A 22100-nucleotide genomic window follows, 5' to 3' on the forward strand; every position below is an offset into this window, starting at 1 on the left:
CTCTGAATTTTCTCTTTTGGAAAATGAATTTTTAAAGATATATTTTCTGGAGTCCTAGAAGAACTCTTAAACTGCTCTCTGGGTTGTTTTCCTAATTATTGTGCACCATCATATTCCACATTTAAGCCAAAAAAGAAATCAAATCATTTTGTCTACCTTGCTGTTGCATAATGTATTGTGTATATTTTGCTGATGTCTGATTGGTTTCTTGGGAAAATTAAATGCAACATGTTTAATCTTTCTATTTGGCACAGGTGTGCAATAACAATAAAAATATTGCACCTTAAATAATTGTACACTTTGATAGCGCTCTACTGAGACTTAATCTACATGCAACGTTTCTGCAGCATGTAAAAGCTTTAATAAGAGAGAGTCAATGAGCCTCATGTACCTTTTATAAAACATGACATAAGGCAATATAATTAAAACTAAACTTATTTCCTGTAGTGAAATTAACTTACAGAAATGAAGGTGTTTATTTATTAAATAGGATGTCTGGAGCTCTTGCCTTATTCTTTCCCCTCCTGGGAAGGTTTTGATTATTTGTTTCCTTTCTTTGGCCTGCTTGCTAGGTAATTTAAAACGGATACCTTCCTTTGGGAAACAAAATTTGATCGAAGAACAGCCTGCATCACCAGCTAAATGAATTACCAATGTTTTACTCACTTTTCTTCCCCAAATCTTTTTTTTTAACCATCAGAAGAAATGTGTGCGGAGGTTTACAAGTGGTGTAGTACAGTTCAGATTGAATTTGCAGCAGTAAGGACACATTGCTCCCTTTCTTGATAGAGATGTTTGATGGTTATAAGATAAAGACAACAGGTTATTGTTCTCTTTGGCTATAGTTGGGTCTTTGCATAAGGTTTATTTTTTGGGGGGGGAGAGAGAACGAGGAAGGGAGGGTGAATTATCATTGAGCACTCAATTTAAATTATACACTATCTATCTGAGAATGAATGGAAAGATGTTTTGTGCAATAAATTAACCTATGATACTCACTTCCAGGTGATACTACTAAGGCAAACAGCTTAATACATTTTACAAACAGATACAGTTATATGAATAAGAATAGCATGTGAAATATCATTAGGTACTTAGATTAGAATGGCTATCAGTTGTCATGCTTCAAGGTATTACGTCATCATCAGATTGGATCAGGAGGAAATTTCTCCCTTATACTGTAGTAAAATATAGGTAAATTAATTAGTGGAATGTTTTTCTTCTTCCATTTTTTTAGGCCTGTGTGAGTGGGTGCAGAAATTTGGATTAAATGAATGTTATGGACATTAGTTTCTTAGAGCCTTCTGATTTCAGCAAATACGATTTATACAAATGTTAATATTTCACAATAAGTCAAGCTTGCCAAGTGCAAGCCCCTAAATCTCTGGGAAAGTTTAATAAGATAGCATTTTTGCATTTGAGGATTTCAAAGCAATTCATGGCTTGGACAAAAGCCAGAACATCAAATCCAAACATCTCTGAACTTTGAGGAAATTTGTGTTTGGTTCAAAATCTGGCTCTGATATGCGTGGTATTTGAATTCCTTGATAATAATCAAGAATCCTATCCTCCTATTCCATATAGCACTCTGAACAATTGAGAAGTTGAAAGTATATTACTGATTTAGTAGTACTTACAAAATTGGTCACAATTTATCCCTTCTTTGCGTGAAGAATATACAGATTTTGTTTGTTTCCATAAACTTGTCCTACAATGATTAAATATTATATTTTTTGTTTACAAATTCTATATAGATTTCTGTATTATCTTTGAGATCTGAGAACTGATCTGAATGTTTATTATAAAAATTAAGTTCCATAAGAACTCCAAACCTTTGGTTAATTCATTTTTCTCCAATAATCATTGAAATTCTCTTAGAAAATTCACAACGTAAAAAAGCAAATATTATTTTGTCAGGCAATATACAGTAGGCATTTTGTCATCTGTAGATTTCAAATTGTATTGATATCTGGCCACTCTTTTAAGTTTGAGTGAGGAGTTCTCAGTTACAGCAAATGTTGCAATATACTGCTATATTAGTACTGTAATGTGCCCATTGTAATGATTTGCTGGAAGTATTAACATTAAGAATTGTTACATTGCTCTCTGCAGCAATGCAATTCACTTTTGGTTTGGGACCGTTTCTAGCCTTGTGTCACTGTTGAAACATCCATTTGAAGGACTATAGCTGTTTCAGAGGCGATATGAAAAAATAGATTAACTTGAGCCTTTATTATATTTTAATATTGTTATTTATTATTTGTATTATCATACTGCCTAAGAGCCCAGGACACCGTCATGCTAAGGGCCGTGCAACCACTGAGCAAAAAGAAAGTCCCTTAAGGGGTGTTGGGAGCTGGGATTTATTCTGGGCCTCTCTCCAGAACAGTTTGTATGTACTTGTTGTAGGAGCTGTCGGAACACTCAAGAAGGGATGGTACCTGCTCTAAGAAGCTCAGAGTCTAAAGACAGATAGATAGAAAAGTTGATGAGGTTAAGGGAGGGAGCTTAAGAATAAGGAGTTAATATACAAGTCAGTTTGACACACTGCAAGCAGCAAGAATCCAAATTAGTATTTTAAGAGTGTTGGTGCTTTACTACTACATTCCCCAGCAGCAGAACCAGGAAACTCCTCAATGTGCTACTTCACTGAGCCTTTTATACTCTGAGGTCCAGATAGAAACAGTCCTAGACATTTTGAGGCCAGCCAGCTGGGAGAAGTGCAAACAAACAAAGATGAAAGCCTGCCAAACAACAACAAGTGGTTTAGCAGTGTGACACCCCTGGAAGTTGGCACCCAGAATAAATACCCTCCTCGCTTGCCCCTAGAACTGGCCCTAGGGTATAGACACCCCAAATGCGCTAAGCTGATAGGAAAATGATCTCCTCTGCATTTGGAGAAATGAGCTAGCCGGATTCACTCTAAAGATGTTAGATGGGTTTAGAGGGAACCCGCTAGAAGGCAGCTCAGGGCTGATCTCAGTCCTATTGAAGGAGGGTGAGCTCCAGTATTGAAGGGATATCATCACTATCCTTCATTCAAAAAGGACAAAGTGAGGGAGGGGACAGAATCTTCACTCTTCCAGGAAAGGAGAATTGTTTCGGGGATTTCTTGTTTCTCCCTTGCTCCTCCATGAGCTTAGAAGGAGAGCAAAGGCCTGTCAAGTCAGTTTCCAGGCACAGAGAAATGGAGCTGATAGGCACTCCTCCTCTACCACAGTTTTGCCTCATCCTCCAGCTTGGTAATTTTTTTCTCTTGAGCGCTGCAGGCCTCAAAACGGGAATAGATATTTTTAAGCCTATTAGCAGAAAAACTGTTGCTGTGATGCAGAGCTACTATGTGAGTCCCAGTAATCTTGCATTGGGGTTTGCATTTTTAATGAAATAACAGAAGCCAATAATACAAACAAAAAAACAACATTTGCCATTTAATAGCCAAATTACAGTAACTAAAGGGAAACTAAAAAATATACACAACTAGTTACCTAAATGCCTGGCATTCACTAAATTAAACCAGACAAAATGGTGACTCACCCAAATAGAGTATTTTGATTTGCCATGGCAAAGGTACATACTGCACTTTACTCTCTTAAGTTCAAGAAGGCGGCTTGGTGCAATAGTGAACAGAAAGATGATATAGGTACTGATGCTGGTCAAAAGACTAAGGTAGTTTTTACCTACCAGTTTCAGAAAAAAAATATTGTTCGTGTGTCACGCTATGAAAAAAGAATACATTGTTAACTCTCTATTCTTCTGGAAAGGGAGATGAACCAGTAGAGAGAGGATCCGACCTAACTGTTACCCAAAGAAATAAATCTTTTATAACAGTGATTCAAATTTGCTATGGTTGTGACTTGATGAAGAAGCACTTTGGCTTGACCTTTATATGAAGTATCAAGAGGAACAAAAATGACTTCTAAAAGCTGCCCCAGTGGAAGTTAAAAAAGCTCTTTAACCTTTAAAAAGCCTCTAAAATACTGTGCTTGTTTCCATGGCCTCAGTAGCATTTTATTTTACAGCTTTTTAACTTCATTTTTATTTTACTGTAGGTGGCAAGGGAAATGGGCTTTAAAAGATTTTTAAACTGAGCAAAAATCCTCCTGGAAAAAATATTACTTGCACTTGCCTAAAAAGACATGTGTTTGTGTTTCACAAGTACTGCCTCCAATGTTTCCAATACAACTTCTAAAATTTCCTTATGCTATAATTTTTAATATCTTAATTCTAACTTGTTTCTCATTTATCTCCTAGTGAGAGAAACAATAATTCTATAGACTTTAAAAATTATCCTACTATGCACCCTCTTAAACTCTGGATATTTAATTGCTGAAGAAATTAATTTTTCTCCTTGTGGAATTTCCCATTAACAGTTTCACAAAGTGCATCCTCTTATTTTAACACAATTAGTCGTAAGAAATGAATATGTATTGAAAAAGAGACTTCAAAGAGGTATATTTCTTATAATATGGATTCATAATCATACAGGTACACATTCCAGTGGCTTGTCCTGCTTCCATGGCTGGTCTTGGGAATCTGATTAGTATTAACTTAGTCACATGATCACCCTCTATGGCTGGTTTCCAGTGTGGATTGCAGATCAACATGGCTCTATTTGGTGGGCCTTAGCTTAACCTAGGGAATTTTCAGGCATTCATATGGGAAATTTGGGGGAATAAGGTTTAGTCTCTTGTGAAACTTGAGGTTCTCCTACCTCACATGAGGAAAGGTGTTAAATGCCTCTACGTGCAATGGATAGACTTCTCTTCCCAACCTCAAAAAACACTTTCTCACGTGATACTTCCTTGGGCTTTGATCAGCTGAAATCTGCACTGGAACTTTCCTGTTGGGTATTTTGTTGTGGGTACGTTTTATCCCAAATTATTTTACTGGTCAAATTGAATGAAGTTGTGCCTTCTGCATTCAGGCAATTTTCTGTATCTACATCTCATTGCTTCCATGTCTAAATCAATGGATATATGTTAACAAGGAAACTGAGTTTTCTCATTTATAGTGTGGATTCTGTACTGTGAAGCCATAATCATATATTCATCCATTCAAGTGACTTGTCTTGCTTCCCAGTGCTGCTCATGGTAAATCTGATTACTATTGACTCAGTCATCTGATGTCCATGTACATTTCTAAAGTGATTTAGGATGGAAAATTCTCCGCTTTTCAGCTTAATTCGGTCATGCCTCAAACTTGGGCCAGACTATGAGCTGGTGTAAGTCAGTAGACTTCAGTGGAACTATACTATCTTATACCAGCTTGGAACTGGCTAACTTTTTTTTGTATTATCATTTGTATTTATGCAGTTCCTAGGAATCCTAATTATGGACCAGGACCCCAGTGTGCTACATGATGTAGAAACAGAACAAAAAGACAGTTCCTGCCCCAAAGAGTTTACAGTCTAACTATAAGACAAGACAGAACAGATGGATTCGGACAGACCTCGGGGGGGAGCACAAGGAAACAATGAGCCAGTATTGGTAAGCATGATAGGCAGTGGTCTTCCTTTATTTTTGCCTAGTCCCTGAATGACCCTGGAATCTGATTTTGTGTCTTTCTCCAGTCATTTGTAACAGGCACATTTATTACAGGATCATGTTATGGATCTGTAAGTTGTTTTTTTTAAAGTGCACTTTCTTGTCTTCAGTATCAGACTTATTCATACACGTTTAACTTAAAACTTAATGTAGCATGGACGAATACAATCCTTTCTGAAAGTCATAACATGATCACCGAATTCCTTTCTGGATAAATATTTCTTGTCTATCAAGGATTACTTTAATCTCATCATGAATATTTTTCAAAAATCAGCTCTCTCTCCACTGCTATTTAGACTGAAATGGGTCTAGCGATTTTAACTGTATGAATACACAGTGAATACCTACATTGATCATGTATTTTGAGAGTATGAATGATTCCATGAACTATTTCAAAGAATGACTAGCAAGAAATGTAGCACTTTAAATAAAATATTTTAAGTAGCATTGTAAATAATTTACTTAGGGATTATTTCTTCAGTACCACTCCACTATATTGCTGGACCCTGGGCTGTATTTTAGAATTAGAAATGGAGATCAGTCCACTGTGTGTGTGTGAGTTTAACTAATGCTCACATGCCTTTTTTTTTAATGTTACACAGGTATCTTACTTTACTCAGTGTTGTGCCAGATCCTCAGCTGGTGTAAAATAGTGTAGCTCTATTGATTTCACTTTACACCAGCCAATTTACACCAGCTGAGGAGCTGTCCAATGTGTCTAATTTGAATATTTGCTGCAAGACCCATCACCATAGTACTGAAATGCTGCTAGCATCTATAACTTTGATTTGGTAGTATCCGTGTAAGGGCTTCAGAGTCTATTCCATTCTGTGCTTGCTGTTATTACAGCAGGTTAAAAAAGATGATAGTGTGTAAATGAAAAATAGATGTATCTTTCATCGTTTTTAGCATGTAGTCCATGCACTAAGTGCTGAGTCCAACCCTTCACCTTCAGTCCTGGGTGGGAACATGCAGTGGCACATCAGAGTCCTTCAGGACAACGTTGAAAGAATACCTCGTCCTGCATATAAAAGGCTGGACACATGCCATTTGACGCTTGCTTTGATCACATTTCTATTCTGAGAAGGTGGTTTTCATAACACTGTCACACAGGAAATTTATTGAAAACATCTATAAGAGCAAAGTAAGTATAGTAATGGTCTTTTGATGTCCAAGTTATTTGTCAATAATTATTTCAGTGGTTTAGCTCAAAGGTAATTTTGTTTGCCAGCAACAGTGTCTTAATTAAATTATTTTGACTAAATAACATAGTGTGAAGAAAGCCTTACTTTCCTTCTGGAAAAATTGAATTTGGGAGCAAGTTCCATATTCATGTTTTATTTACAATAGTAAATGCACATTTTTATCAATATTGTCTGACAGGTTTGTATTGGATTCAGGCCCAGAAGGTTTTCTGCGATGCAAGGTTTCCAGAAGCTATTGTTTTAGTGATTTTTCATAGTGCATTATAAATGGCTTGTTTTCTTTACTGATTTCTCTTCATTTCACTCTATCTGAACACATGCTCTGCAGATAAATGAATTCCTACTGGGTCCAGCCAGGGTTAGTGTGGCCCTTCGTGAATTGTTCTTGTGTTTGATGTGGTTGGGGACTATGGCTTTGAGTTCTTCATGTTTGGAACTAAAGGTTTATAATCTGTGCAGCCTTCATTCTCCTTTCTGACATAAACACACAGCATGATTCCTCCTCTCCTGCCGATAAACAACATTTAGGATATGGCACTTCATTTTCAAATGTTTCTTAGTAGTTTACAGTACATAATAGTTATATATGAATGTGGGTTTCCTAACTTTTGACTGATGATTATCTTTGATATCATTTATATACAAGGAGAATAATAATGATATCTGTGCTTTACCAAACACAGTAATATGACTTTTGTTAAATATATTATAACCTACAAGGGTGGTGGTGGGGTCCTGTGTGTGTGTGAGAGAGAGAGAGAAAGAAATGGCCTTTCAGCTTTGGCTTTTTATTAGGGAATTGAAACTTACCAATACCTTGCAGTTAATGCAAACACTTTGACTGTGTTAACCAAAGCTGACATAAAAGTTGAGATCTTATGGGGCAAGTTAATTGATTAATTGATAGGAAGGCTAGCCTTATAATTAAATCAAAAATCCCTGTGCGATCTTTAGCAAATTGTATATCTCTGTGCCTCATTTTCCAGCAGTAAAATGAACATAATCATACTTCTGTTCTTCCATCATCAATCAGTTTTACTTGTTTAACCTGTAAGCACCCTGAGGCATGGACTGTTGCTTATATACAGGCTCAAGAACAATGGAGCACTGGTTTTAATTTGAGCTTGTAGGCACTATTGTAATACAAATAATAAAATAATGGAAAGGGAAAGATGACATTTTGGCCAGCCATAATTGTTGTGCTTCAACTCCTGAGTGTGGTTGAAATGCAGTTTTTTTCTTTCTGTACTCCTGTCATTTTGCTGGTGGGCCACAGTGTTTCTGAGATGGTAATTTAGTAATATCAGAATTTCTACTTAAGGACTCAAATGTTTTCACTGTGTTTTGTCTCCCCAGAGAGTTTATGTGCTTCAGAATGAGCAGCTTAACTGCACTGTACTCAGAGGAAGAGCTACCAAATGGACCGTTTTACAAGGTATTCAGAAACAATAACAACAAAATAAATGGTAAGAACAAGAAGAAATTTCTAGCTGATTTTGAAAAAATCCATCTGTGCCTTAAATACATTGGAGTGAATTGTCTTCCTTTTGTAACTGTTTCACCTGGAATGCTGCCAGGGCCAGTGTTAGCAGTCATGTAACAGCCAGTGAGGCAGGTCAAGGTTTCCTGGAATAGTATAAGATTTAAACTTGTGTATTAAACTGTTTTAAAAAGTTACATATAGATAGAAATAGATAAATAGAGAGATAATTATACAACCAGGTTGGACACTGTGGCTTGGCTGCAAAATATTAAAATGACCAGTCAAGTTACACTAATTATTACATATTAAATAACTGGTATAAATTGATTGCTCATTCTAATATTTTGCAGCCAAATCACAGAGTACTAGCTTATCCACATGGTCAATATTTATGGAATCTGTTCCAATACCTTGCTTAATCTCACATTTCTTGTGACTATAGGTGACTATGGTAGACTGATTCCTACAGCAGGATTAGAGGAAATATGTGTTCCTTAACAAAGATTTTCTTATCAGCACAAGAGCCATCAAACTGACTTGAAGAGAATATGACTAAAATATTTTTCTTAGCATTTCAAATTAGTTCTACATATTCAAACTTGGGAAAGTCTTAAGGTTTATAAGGAAATAATTCAGACATAAAATAAGATGAACAGTTGTATCAGTATGTGTAATTCTGATTTTAATTAAGTATTGTCAATAATTTTTTTGATAATTTAAACACAGGGAATAGGAGAGCAAATTATTCATAAAGAGTTACCACTCTTACTCATGCTGAGTGCTTTCTTCCTCAGCGCCTAGTCCCATTGAATTTAATGGGACTATGTGACCAGTAAATTATCACTCAATGTGAGTCAGGGTGGTAGAACTCAGCCCTTAATCTACTCTATGGAGATCAAATCCAATGACTTTGAACTGCAAGAATTGCATAATTACCTGGTGTCTGTTGTTGACTTTACTCTACAAAATGTTGTTACTATTGGTTTATGACAAAAATTGTCATTAAAGAATAGCTGTGGGTAATTAAGCTAATACTTTAGTTCAGTACACTCCCCTTTCCTTGCTAATATCAATTATGCAAAAGGTCCAAAACAGTGTGCATAGCTCTTACATATATGACTCATGATGTCATTTAACAAAGGGAAAAGGTTAGGGAAGGATGAGAAAAAGGTTTTTTTTTTCCCTTGAAATGTGAGCATATTGCATTTTGTTTTAATTTAACTGCACGTTTTGAAGATAACTGCAGATGTTTACACTCCACATTTTCTTTAAGGTAAGCCAGAGGTCCATGAACAAAAATGTATGTGTAAATACATGCATACAATTGCCTGATTTGCATGCACGGTAATATTAATTCTTTTCACAGATGTTTTCAATTTTGTGCGTGGATCTTAGTGCCTTACTGAAAATACATACTGAATAATCCAGTAATGTGTAATGTTGTGGGCAAGTACTCTGAAAACCAAAAAAAAAAAGGAAAATCCACAGTACATTCCAAAAGGAAGACTGAATCTGTTCTTCATCTGTTTTTTATTTCTTAAACTCATTGCCTTTCCTAACCCAGTTTCCCTCTTCCAAATTTGAAACAAGGTTTACTAGACACCAAACACCTTGCTTTATAAACTCAAAGGAATTGCAATATGTGGGTGTCACAGTTTGGTACTAGCTGTACCTTTGACCTCTCTGTGTCCCTCCGAGAGTTCCCTTTCCAGTGACAAGCCTTGTCCCTTCACTTCTCTCAGGGTGCATTCTCACTGCTTTTAGACTTGTGTATGGAATTGTGTTGAAATGTCAGTTTTCAGGGCCAGGGGAGAGAGAGGGGATGGTCTCTCCCTGTAAGTGACTGGATGATCTGCCTGGACCTCAGAAACCTTCCTAGTGAAAACTTAGTCAAAAATCTCTGCATCTCCATGAATGATTTTGGCTTTGACAGAACAACATATTGTGATGCAAATCTATTTAGCTGACAATTTTCCAACCAGCTCTGCTTTGGTGCCTAATGAGAATTTAAATGTCAGTATTAACCCTGCTGAGCATTTAAGCAGAAGCTTTGAGCAATTGTGCTCATTTATCAATGTTCAGGAAGACACTGAGATGGGGAAGAGTGGGGTAGCTAGTTACTATCCAGCATTCCAGGAATGAGGAATTGAAAGAACTGAACCCTTCCAAAACTAGATAGTCTTCAGCTCTTCCCCAAAGAGAAGAGGGGAAAATTGAGATGCATTTCCTCCCCAGAACCAAAAGCCTCAGCTACCTCCTGAATACTAGAAATCAAAACCACCTCCCACATTTTCGTAAGTGCTGAAAGCCTCAGCTGTCTCTTACCCAGTTGTCACAATCTCCAGCTTTCCTCTGACAACTTATGAAATGTTCAGTGGTCATAGTCAGTACAAAAATCTGCAGCAATATTTGGTGTATAAAATAAATTGCCTTTAACATTAAAATAAATGACACAAGAAATACCAGATGGGGGGGGAAATGACAGGGAGAGGATCTGTGGGAGGACAGTGCTACATCACTTTGTGGTCTCTGCCACATAATTTAGGTCTAAAGTACTGGACAGAACATGGGGTTTTGACGATTGTTCTTTGGGTCTGAAGCTGCAGTCATGTAATGCGACTACACTGTACCACTTAGTTCAAAATGAAATTAGCAGTTCTGATAGTGGCTAGTTTCCTAGAAAACATCCTAGTTGATTCTCCTGTATCTTCAGCAGCCTGCCATCCTAACTGTCCTTCACAGCGTGAGCCTTAATTTTACTCCGTAGAGCCAGGCTTTGTCTCAGCAGGGATGAGAAAATGTGCATGTGTAGCTGCAAAAAAAGAAAAGAAAAAGAAAAAAGAAAAAAAAATGCAAACTAGAGTCCCAAATCACTCCAGGCTCTGTAGGGTCCACCTTTATGCTTCAGTTATTTTTCTATCAGTTGCAATACATACATTGATATAAAAGAGACTTAATATACAGATTCAGAAAATGAAGTTTGAAATTAGGACAGAAAAGTGAGGAGTTTGGTGAAGGAGTGCAAAGCAAAGGGTTTCAGGACAGGTTATTTGTGACACTTCAAATTAAATGACTTCCAGTCAGCATATGATACATCTATACTGCAGCTATACAACAGTGTCATGCATACAGCAGTTTCATAAGAGGAAATATTTCTTTTGTTCTTAAAACTAGAGGTGGGTGTTTCTGGAAAAGCATAGGTTTAAAAAAGAAATATTCAACAAATTCAAACTTTTCCTGGGTACTAGAGTATATAGGCCTGTAACAAATGACTTTTCTGAGCTTAACATGATCATTCATCTGTAATTGTCAACCCTAGGCATTCAGAAATCACGAGTCCAGCCTCAAAAAAAATCATGTTAATATATTTTGGATTCTTTGTCTTTGCTGTCTGGTTTGGGAACCTTTTGAGTGTACTCAGGCCATATTTATCAGCTTTTCTCCACAAGAAATTTCCTCTAGAAGCTTAGTCTGTTTTTTTAAAATGAAAGCTTGAGAGTCTCACTTGACTTTAGAAGCTGAGGCTTTCACAGAAACACCAAATATTTTGAGAATTGTGATATAATCACAAGAGTTGGCAACACTGGACAAATTGTGTAACTACTATTGCACTCCCTTTTCTTGTGCCTCACTTTCACGATTTGCTGCCGCATAAGCCACAGTCCTGTCTTTTTTAGGACTTTTCAGAAAGCATCAAACACACTCAAATTGAGGACTATTTTATTTAAAGCCCCCTATTCAGGGGTTTTTAGCAGCTGTTAGTCAGATTCAGAAAGAGAATATCACACACTTGCTCAGAACACTAATTTATATTTACTACAAATAAAAACCCAATGTTTTAATTAATGGCCATGGTAAAACATTCTATTTGAGAAGTTTGGTCCTGAGAGATACCTACCAGGAATTTTCATCATTCACCCCACCCTGGCCTACCAGACTCCACACCCTTCCTCCAAAGAGAGATTGAGGGCCTAGCAGAGGAGGAGGAAAGGTACTGGAGAGGTGACCCTACTGTGTGGTGGTAGGCAGATCTGCAAGTGGATGTTTCTCCTTCATGTGTGAATCTAGGGGTCATGATCTGGGTCACTGTGATGCACAGTTGTTTTGTATTTCATATAGCTATTTATCCACAAGGCAAACCTTCCACCCAGTTTTCTATTACCGTTTTGACTATATCATGGAACAGTCAAAAGGGGAAACTTGTCAGGCTTTGCTTTACAAACAGAGAGTGTGGTACTGATCTGCAGTACAAGTGAAATGGTCTTATTGTGAGTAAGCCAGTCCTCAGTTCATTTTGTTTCTCCCTCTGTACACCTACATTTAATATATAAAATACTGGCATTATGTTATACTGAATGCAGTTCTCCTGAATGCTTTAAGTTGAGCAAAGTATTAGACAATCACCTTCAAAGTGTAATGAAATCCAAAAAAATGGTAATACAGGTCTTATCACCTGGACCTATTCTGAAAGAGGCAACATAAACACTTGAAATGTCACTATTTATGGTGCTCTGGTGATATTGAAGAAGATTTTGTATTCCTAAAACTTTTATTTTAAAGAAAAATTCATAATGAAGTAGGCAGCTTTCAATGTTTTTGGGAAAAAAACATTATTCTGAGAGGAAATGTATCCAGATAAAATGCCAACTTGAAGTAAGTTGTGCTACTTAACAGTAGTAGCATGTGTTCAGACATAAAACGTGGCTATCTGATGGACAAAAACGATGAATACGTATTTCTTCTGGGATAAAAGTTCTCGTGTACAGTGGCCAACATTAAAGCATCTATATTTACCCGAAGTGATTTTAGAGATATTGCAGCAATTCTCTGTCCTTAGAACACAAAATGACTGTAGTTTCTCAGATGCCATAGGGTGATAATTGTGGGTATAAATGTTTATTATGGAAACATGACTTGCTTAGGCTCAATCCTATAGTCATTTTGCACATGATGTGTCCAGTGAAGTCAGTAGGACTTTTAATGGTAAGGACTGCAGGAGTGATGAATAATAGGCAGTAATACCAGTGGATGAGGGAGGGTACTGTAAAGATCAGTTATGACTGGGTTGATTGTACTATAATATGTCAATGAACTGAGCCATATAGTTTAAGTACATGTACTTGTTAGAAGTAAATTAGGGTGGCGCCCAAAATAAGTGGTGGTGGTGAGTCACCCCAACCCAAGGGGGATCCCAGGGAGAGCACTGAAACTTTCTCCAAGCGTACATGCGTGCTCCTCTGTTGGTGCAAAGGAGGGGCAGAGTCCTGATAATGCCTCCTCTCTTCTTCCAAATCCCCCGGTGGTCTACTGTGTGGGACTGCATTCTGCCTGGCCTTTGCACAAGATAGCTCTTTGTGTCTGTTCCCACACACAGACTGCACATCCCCCCACCCCCGAGGCTTCAGAGCCAGAGCCACAACTTCAAAATGCTCTCTTTACAGCTAATTTTAGGGCACTAGCATGAGTGGCACTAGCCCGAGTCTGTCTACCTGGGGTTGGGGCTCTCTCCTGCTTAGTCCAAAATGGCAGGTCCTTAATTGTGTGTTTCTACAGTGATTAGCACAAGGGGTGAAGTCTGGCTGTGGCCTTTATATGCTACCACAATCTAAATGTTAAATAATAACATGGATCAGAGCCACCAGAGAGTGCAAGCTGAGGCCTGCAAGTGAGCCAGGAAGCAAGAGTATGCTTCACCTTCCATCTGCTGAGTGGACCTGTAGCTACTGTGGTTTGCTGCTCGTGCATTGGGTTCTTTCCCCATACTATTGCTAAGTACCACTGACAGACTGACTTTGTCATGTCTCCTTTCATCTGTCAAGATTTTGGGCGGCCATATGCATACTACCAGAAAGATACCTAGTGGAGAAAAATTAGGAAGTGTTAAAAGTGATAGAGTTAAACACAACTGAAGTAGAACATAGAGATATATGGAAAACAGACCCATAATGAAGGTAGAGATTAAAAAGAAATGTGGTGAGTTGAAATAAAATATGGCCTTTGTGCTCATTGTTCACAAACACCCTGCTTACAAACTGAAAGTTCAAATGACAGCCTGCACTATGGGTCTGTTCACAAAGTCCTTTATCCAGTTCTTGCTCAACAAAGCTTTTTGATAGAATATTGAACCCTACTATATATTAGAAATGCAGAGGATGTTAGTCGTATTATTAAAATGTAGTGTCTGTGTATGTGTATCTTGTCAAAACGGAATGGATTATAAATTATCCTCACCACAGAAGCCTGGAATGGAGATTTCTGTTTTCTATTAGTGGACAGACACCTCAGCAAGAAATTTTAGATATGCCCATTTCATCAGCTAGCCTTTCTATTGTATTTCTTTACTTATTTATCTTCTTAAAAACCAACCATACTTATTTCTCATAATATGAAGGAGTACGTGAGGACAATAACACCAGGTATCAGTTTTGAACACTGAATCAGAAAGCAGTGAACAAAGAAAATATGCTCAGAGCTACTTATTTAGAAGATGATAAAGATTAGTGGAAGAAATCAGAAAAGAGAAGCAAAACAACATTTTGTAATTTAAAAAAAATCAGCTAACTACTAAAATACCCTCTACTAGACAATAATTATCTGACCTAAACACTTCTTTTCTAACAGTCTTATTAAATAAAGACTAAGTCATCCATATATGGATGTGATATCTGTTTAAGAACAGCCATATTAGTAAAAGGTCAATTTGATTCATAATTAGGGATAACTGAGCAATATCTTTAATAAAGATACACACACAGAAATAAAGACCAAGTCTGCCCTTGCTGGGTTTTGCTTAAATAGGCTATGTATTCCTTCATTCCTTGCACATCTGAAATTCTTATAGTAGTTTGCAAAACCTCACACTCCATGAGATTTGCTCATTCCTGCTTTAATATGTTACTGTTTATGTAGATAAATGTATAGTATGCTATAAGATAGAAGATGTGAAACACAGGCAAGTTAACATTGTGATACATTGGGATTTTCTGGCTTTTGGATGTTTGATTTTTGAACGTTAATATCATATTTACATCAGTTGCATTTAATTTTATACAAAATTTGGTACACAGAATCTTGTAGTGAAATATTACTTTCAAAATCAGTGCAAAAATTTGCACACTCCTGTCTCTCAGTTCTCAGTTATATCCCAGCGTAGAATCTTATATTTGCTTCCCCATGTAAAGCAGAATCTGGCATTTCAGTCTGTATGCTATTTCATTGTCCAATAGCTCATGACTTTTGGTGCAGAGTATTTGACGGGATTAATGATATAACTAACCTCTCTGTGCTACTCTCATTATCAATACTTATCTTAAAATCCACATGTGAACAGCTATTATGGACTCTTGAACAAGAAAGCTACTGACTATGCTTTTATTTAACCACTGAGCTGAAAGCAGTTATGACACATGGGAAGGATGCAGCCTTAATTAAATGGAGATCACTAGGTAAATCCAATCAATACTGAACACAGCTTTAAGAAGACTTATGCTCAGAAAAAATACTATGTAAACCAGCCTTACCTAATTTGAGTAATCAGTCTCTAAATGCTATGGCTACTAATTCTCTCTGACCTTCCAATTTTAATGTATGCTTTATTCTCAGTAAAGGAGAACAGAATATTCTCCTGTGAAGCAATGCTATTTATATGTTAGAGAAGCTGTAATCAACGTGATATTTATACTGTTGTCAGTTACTTAATAGCTTTTTTTTTCAGAATTATTTTTATTGCCTTTATTACATTTTTTTTCTGAAGACTATAATTTCAATAAAAACAGGAGAGCACAAATTTCAGAGAGATTTTTACAGTCAAGATCCAAATCTTGCAAGTGACCAACGAAGTCCAATCCTAGTGTCAGGCTTATTGATATTCAGTGTAAAGATAACAAAAAGTGATGGTTTGGCTTTACAATGTTTTATGATGTGTGTTACAACTCCCAGAGGCCTCATCTTCCAGGCATTAACCATGCAATAAGAGTTAAGATGTCAGTTAATCACAATGATTGGCTACAAACCTTCTCCTTAACTACTTAGTATCATAAATACTGGAGGGGGGGGAGAAGAGTGTACGTCAAAGAGACGAACAGTAAGCGCTCTCACACCATGCTCCTTTCCTTTTCTTTTCATGTCCATTATTCTTCATGGATCTCCAGCAGTCAGTACTACATGTAGCAATACAAACAATCCCTTTAAGCAGTCTGTTGTACCTTCCCATTTAACACATGCTCTCCTAAATCAACTTATTTAATATTTGTATGCACTGGTCCAATATTTTGACTTTAGTGGAAGTCTGTGGAGTTGAAGTCAGAATTACTTCCAGCTGCGAAAACCTTAGCACAGATTTTATTGCTCTAAGGTCCAAGCAGTAGAGCTTCTTCCCTTATGTTGTGTGTATCCCAGCTGTTTACATCCTTGTCAGACAATTGTGCAGATTGCATAGATAACTTTTGAAAACACCCTTCTCTTATCCATGTGGAAACATCAGTTGTGTGTCTAACCAGACATACAAGTGGCATTTGCTCACTTTGTTTTTGAAAGATGCTATTATTATGTGTATTACAGTACCACCAATAAGCTATAGCTGACATTGGGGCTCCATTGTGCTATGCACTGTACACAGATAGAGGGTAAAAGGCAGTGTCTGCATTGAATTGCTCAAACAATCTAAGGGTACAAAACAGAGAAATGGTGAGAGAAAGGCAGTATTATCCTCACTGAGGCACTGAGAGATTGCGATTTACCCAAAGTGTCAAAAGGAGCCTGTGGCAGGATTGGGAATCAAACCCAGATTTCCTAGCCCAGTGCCCCATCCACAAACTCTCCTCCTTCTCTGCTGTAGGTCACAAAAATGGGTATCTGTTCTACAGAGGAGACCCAGTTTCCTTTCATGGACCTAGTCTTCTGCTAGCAGGCAAGGGCAGTAGCTCTTTCTCCCCAACCACAGAGAACCTCACTATGGCAGAGGATTGTATGTAATAGTGACAGAGGATATAAATGTTTACTCTTCATGTTCCTGGGTTACGATAGCATCAGAATGATCCAGTGGATCATCAGCCCTTAGGCCAGGTTAGAGTATCTATTACATAAAGAGACTACACCATTCAGCAGCAAAGAATATGTTGAACTAAATAAAAGATCCAAAGACACCTCAGTTGGGGGATGTCAGATTTTATTTTTAAGGAATGTAGCTACAACTTTCAGCCTCCTGAGCTGATACTGTAGATCACAATTTAATCAATATGTACACATTCAATTAATTACCTATAACAACTTTCTGTATGTAAGGCTTTGTTCTGCATTTTCTCCAATTGAAATTACTCAGTGGTGGGTGGATTTGATCTTGAAAATTTTTGTTTAATGTTTTCTGCCACATGTATGAGTTATTCTGGAGATGGCATTTTTACCCAGTTATTGGGATACACATGCTAAAACATATAGGGTTAACAGTTTGTCAGAGAGAGACCAGTGCGACAGTGAATTTGGGAAAGAAGCAAACTTAGTTTTCCATAGAATGCATGGCCAGGGACTTATGCCTGAAGTACCTTATATAGAGAGAAGTATGTCTTTTCAGTAAAGACACCAAAGACTTAAAATTGACAAAAATGTGACCACAAAGCATTGTGAGCATTAAATCTAACTCATACATCTTGGAAATTTAATTTTGTAGAGCCAGTAACCAAGGATCAGCCTAATGTGATTACGTTCTGAAATGCTTTGTGCAAGTGGACATTAGGAATATTGAAGTTGCAAGAAAATGTAAAAATATACTCTAGTAAAAGTCAACAATTAAAATGCCGGGGAAAGCATATTGAGTGAACATAGCACATATCTGTCACAGTCAGTAAACACAATTAAAGTTAAACTACAGGGGAAGAAAATAGAGTATTTTTTTTATCAACAGTCAAGTTAAGCAATAAAGTTTAATAAATACAATAAAGTTAAAAAAAAAAAGAAATAGACCAAAGTTAAACTAATGGGGGATCTTTCTCAGCACTTAACTATATTTGTGCATATGTAGATGCAATTTAGCAAACCGGAAAAAGGGAAAAATGTGCATATCAATGATAAGTTAAAATACACTAACTTGCAGATAATTGGAATTGTTGCTCATCTCCTTTCACCTAGTTTGATAAATTCCAATTCATGATCAAACAAAACCATGCAAGAATAGGAGAAACATTTCTGTTAAGTATAACAAAAGTTATTGTAAATTTGTCAATCAAATTACTTCCAGGATCTCTGTGGTAGCACTCTCTGAAATGCTTCCAGTTCCATATGCACGGCCAGTTACACGGACAGAATTGCAGGGTCTCAATGCATGGATGAGATGATAGTGTACGGAGGAGGGGTTTAGATTGGGGAAGTTTGTGGGAGAGGGGGAGCCTATACAGGAAGGATGGGCTCCACCTAAACCAAAATGGAACCTGATTGCTGGCACTTAACATTAAAAAGGTTGTAGAGCAGTTTTTAAACTAAGGGCTGGGGGAAAGCCGACATGTGCAGAGGACCATGTGGTTCGGACAGATACATCCGTTAGGGCAGTGTTTCTCAAACGTGGGACGCCGCTTGTTCAGGGAAAGCCCCTGGCGGGCCCAGCCGGTTTGTTTACCTGCCGCGTCCACAGGTTTGGCCGATCACGGCTCCCATTGGCCGCGGTTCGCTGAGCCTGGCCAATGGGGGCTGCGGGAAACGGTGGCCAGTACGTCCCCCGGCCTGTGCCACTTCCTGCAGCCCCCATTGGCTGGGCACAGCAAACCGCGGCCAGTGGGAGCCGTGATCAGCCGCACCTGCGGAAGCGGCAGGTAAACAAACCGGCCTGGCCTGCCAGGGGCTTTCCCTGAACAAGCAGCGTCCCAAGTTTGGGAAACACTGTCATAGGGGATGATCTATTAAATGAGATTCTCTATGTCCTAGTAAGGAGGAGAGGATGGAAGATGATAAAATACAGGTCGGATCTGATGAGAAACAGTCAATGAAAAAAAAGTTCCATTCAATTACATCATGTAATGGCAGACAGCTAAAAAGTGACAAGTTTTTATAGTGCTTATATACCAATGCTAGAAGTCTAAATAATAAGATGGGTGAACTACAGGATCTCATATTAAGTGAGGATACTGATATAATAGGCATCACAGAAACTTGGTGGAATGAGGATAATCAATGGGACACAGTAATACCCGGGTACAAAATATATCGGAAGGACAGAACAGGTCGTGCTGGTGGGGGAGTGGCACGATATGTGAAAGAAAGTGTAGAATCAAATGAAATAAAAATCTTAACTGACTCAAACTGTACCATAGACTCTCTAAGGATAGTAATTCCATGCTCTAATAATAAGAATAAAGCGGTAGGGATATATTACCGACCACCTGACCAGGATCGTGACAGTGACTGTGAAATGCTCAGGGAGATTAGAGAGGCTATTAAAATGAAAAACTCAATAATAATGGGAAACTTCAACTATCCCCATATTGACTGGGTATATGTCAGCTCAGGATGGGATGCAGAGATAAAGTTTTTCACACCTTAAATGACTGCTTCTTGGAGCAGCTAGTCCTGGAACCCACAAGAGGAAAGGCAATTCTTGATTTAGTCCTAAGTAGAGGACAGGATCTGGTCCAAGAGGTGAATATAGCTGGACAGCTTGATAATAGGGGGCGGGGCATGGGTATTTAGTTTTGTGCGATTAGAAAGTTGGCAACCTTATCTATTAATGATCTGCATGACAGATGGCAAATAAAGCATTAAATTGAGGTTGTAGTTGTAAGTTATTGTAAGCTTCTCTATTTGAAGCAGGTGCATTTGTGCTGTGCATTAAGAGTTAGCAGTGACCAATATGGATGAAGAAGATATATTACTGCACAAGTGCTGATGATCTAAAATATTCATGATAAATGGTAGCCAAATATATATGAATAGAGCTTGTTATTAAGTTTGGTTTCTAACCTGAAATATTGTATTTTACATACAAATAAAGAGAATAGAAAATAAAATAAATGCAACAGGTAAAAGTGTATTCAGTGTATACATTGGAATTCCACCTAAATCACAATTATTACACAAATTGCTTGTATAATTTGTTTTTATTGCTTCTGAAACAAAGTGAAAATCTTATTTCCCTGTCCGCTTTTTATCAGAGTAGGTTACAGAATGTAGTGTGACATTTTGCAAGAGTGGGATATAATATTCTGCAGTGCCCTGCTTTGTTGAACCATTGCATGTTCTCATTTAACACTTTTTATACATATAAAACCTAGTTTAAATTTCTTGCTGTGGAGGCAAAAAAAGGTATTCCCTTGCAAGTATTTCTTTTTTGGTAAAACTAAATTGTATTTCTGAAGTGCTAGATTAGGTCACATCTTGTTAGCTGATGACATGATACAAAGTAACTACATGTAAAAAGCATAACACAATCTGACATGTCAGAAACTTACTTTTAAAAAATAGATACCTGTTATAAATTCACAGATTTGAATACCATTTTTCAGGCAAATTGAAAGGGGTGAATGGAAAATACTGGATGAAAAATGTGTACAGAAATTTTTGACACATCATTCTGTATAATTGTACTTGTTTCAAAACAAGAAAATTATTTTATCTTACATCACAGTATTTTTCTCCTTTCTTGTGACAAAAGAATCAAATTATCTTTGATCAAAAATAATACAATAGTGTCCAGTCATTTAATTAATAAACTGTGAAAGACTGGAATGTGAGAGGTAAGGACTAGTGATTAGAGCTGAAATCAGGTTTAGTGGTTAGAGTCAGAGTCAGAGGTCAGGAATGAGGGCTGCGGGTCAGAACCAGAGTCAGAACTTAGGAACTGGAGCTGAGGGTCAGACCTGGGTTACCTGGAGTTTGGCAAGGCTGGGAACAAGGCAAGAGCTACCACAGCCATGGGTGAATACTCTGAGCAGCTGCTGAACTTCTACTGCTGCTGGGCTTAAGAGCTGGTCTCCGGACTTCCTACCAGTCAGGCAGAGAAGCTAGCCAGGCAGCTTTCTATAGACCACCTGTGCTAGTTAGGTTGCACAGAGACTGCTTGTACTGTAGGCTCTGATTCCTGACACAAATTAAATAGTTGATTTATACTGTACATAGATTTAGAACTTTTTTGAATCTTCAAGTTCACTCACCTAAAGTTCAGTAGCTCTTAACATAAAAACATTTTAGGGCCAGATACCAAATAAGTAAAACTCTTCAAGCATGATAGCCACTTAAAAAATTCACTGATTGTACCATTTAGGCACAGCCCCCGCTCAGTAGGGGTTAGCAGGATGTCTTGTGGCTACACTAATATCTATATATATGTATTGCCTCCCTGATCTCCTCAGTGCACAGATGAAAGGAACCTGTTCACCATCCCTTAAGAGGGCATAGGTAGTGATCTCCTTGGCTGGTCATCTCTGCCCAACAGAAAATGTAATGAAAAATGTAAAATGAAAATGAAAAATGTAAGGTGTAAAAGTGTGACGGGCCACAGCATAGGGGCTCAAGAGTAAGAAGGCTCTTAAACACCCATGCTACTGCCTGTCCCTTTAGCTGCTGAAAAACATTAAATGTAAATGGCAAGTAGAATCAAAATAATATTGCTGTGTTATAAATTACTACAGTTCTTTGACTGGATACTCACCTTCTCTAGCTCTGAGGTTTGGGTTACTAAGACTTTCAGTCTTGATTTAAACAAAGACAATAAAGACCTGGTCCAATTCCTGGGAAAGTCAATGAGAATCTTTCTATTGACTTTAATGGGAGTTAGATGGGGTCATAAATGTTTCCTGTTCTTGACACAAATATAAATTCCTTGCAGATATGTATGGCAACTATATTTGTATGGCAACTATAATATAATAACATTAGTACTGTAGTAAT

The 22100-nt window shown here is 37.5% G+C and overlaps 1 long non-coding RNA gene across 1 annotated transcript in view; it reads left to right on the forward strand.

The window, feature by feature from the left end:
- LOC141985830 (uncharacterized) overlaps positions 1-22100 on the forward strand; it is a 757188-nt gene that overhangs the window by 651121 nt on the left and 83967 nt on the right. Inside the window, exons 4-5 of the long non-coding RNA XR_012639029.1 lie at positions 5313-5486; positions 8105-8214. This is a non-coding gene — a long non-coding RNA (uncharacterized LOC141985830). The remainder of the gene's footprint in view (positions 1-5312; positions 5487-8104; positions 8215-22100) is intronic.

Source organism: Natator depressus, chromosome 4, assembly GCF_965152275.1.
Source record: "Natator depressus isolate rNatDep1 chromosome 4, rNatDep2.hap1, whole genome shotgun sequence".
In the NCBI taxonomy this organism is placed as follows: domain Eukaryota; kingdom Metazoa; phylum Chordata; order Testudines; family Cheloniidae; genus Natator; species Natator depressus.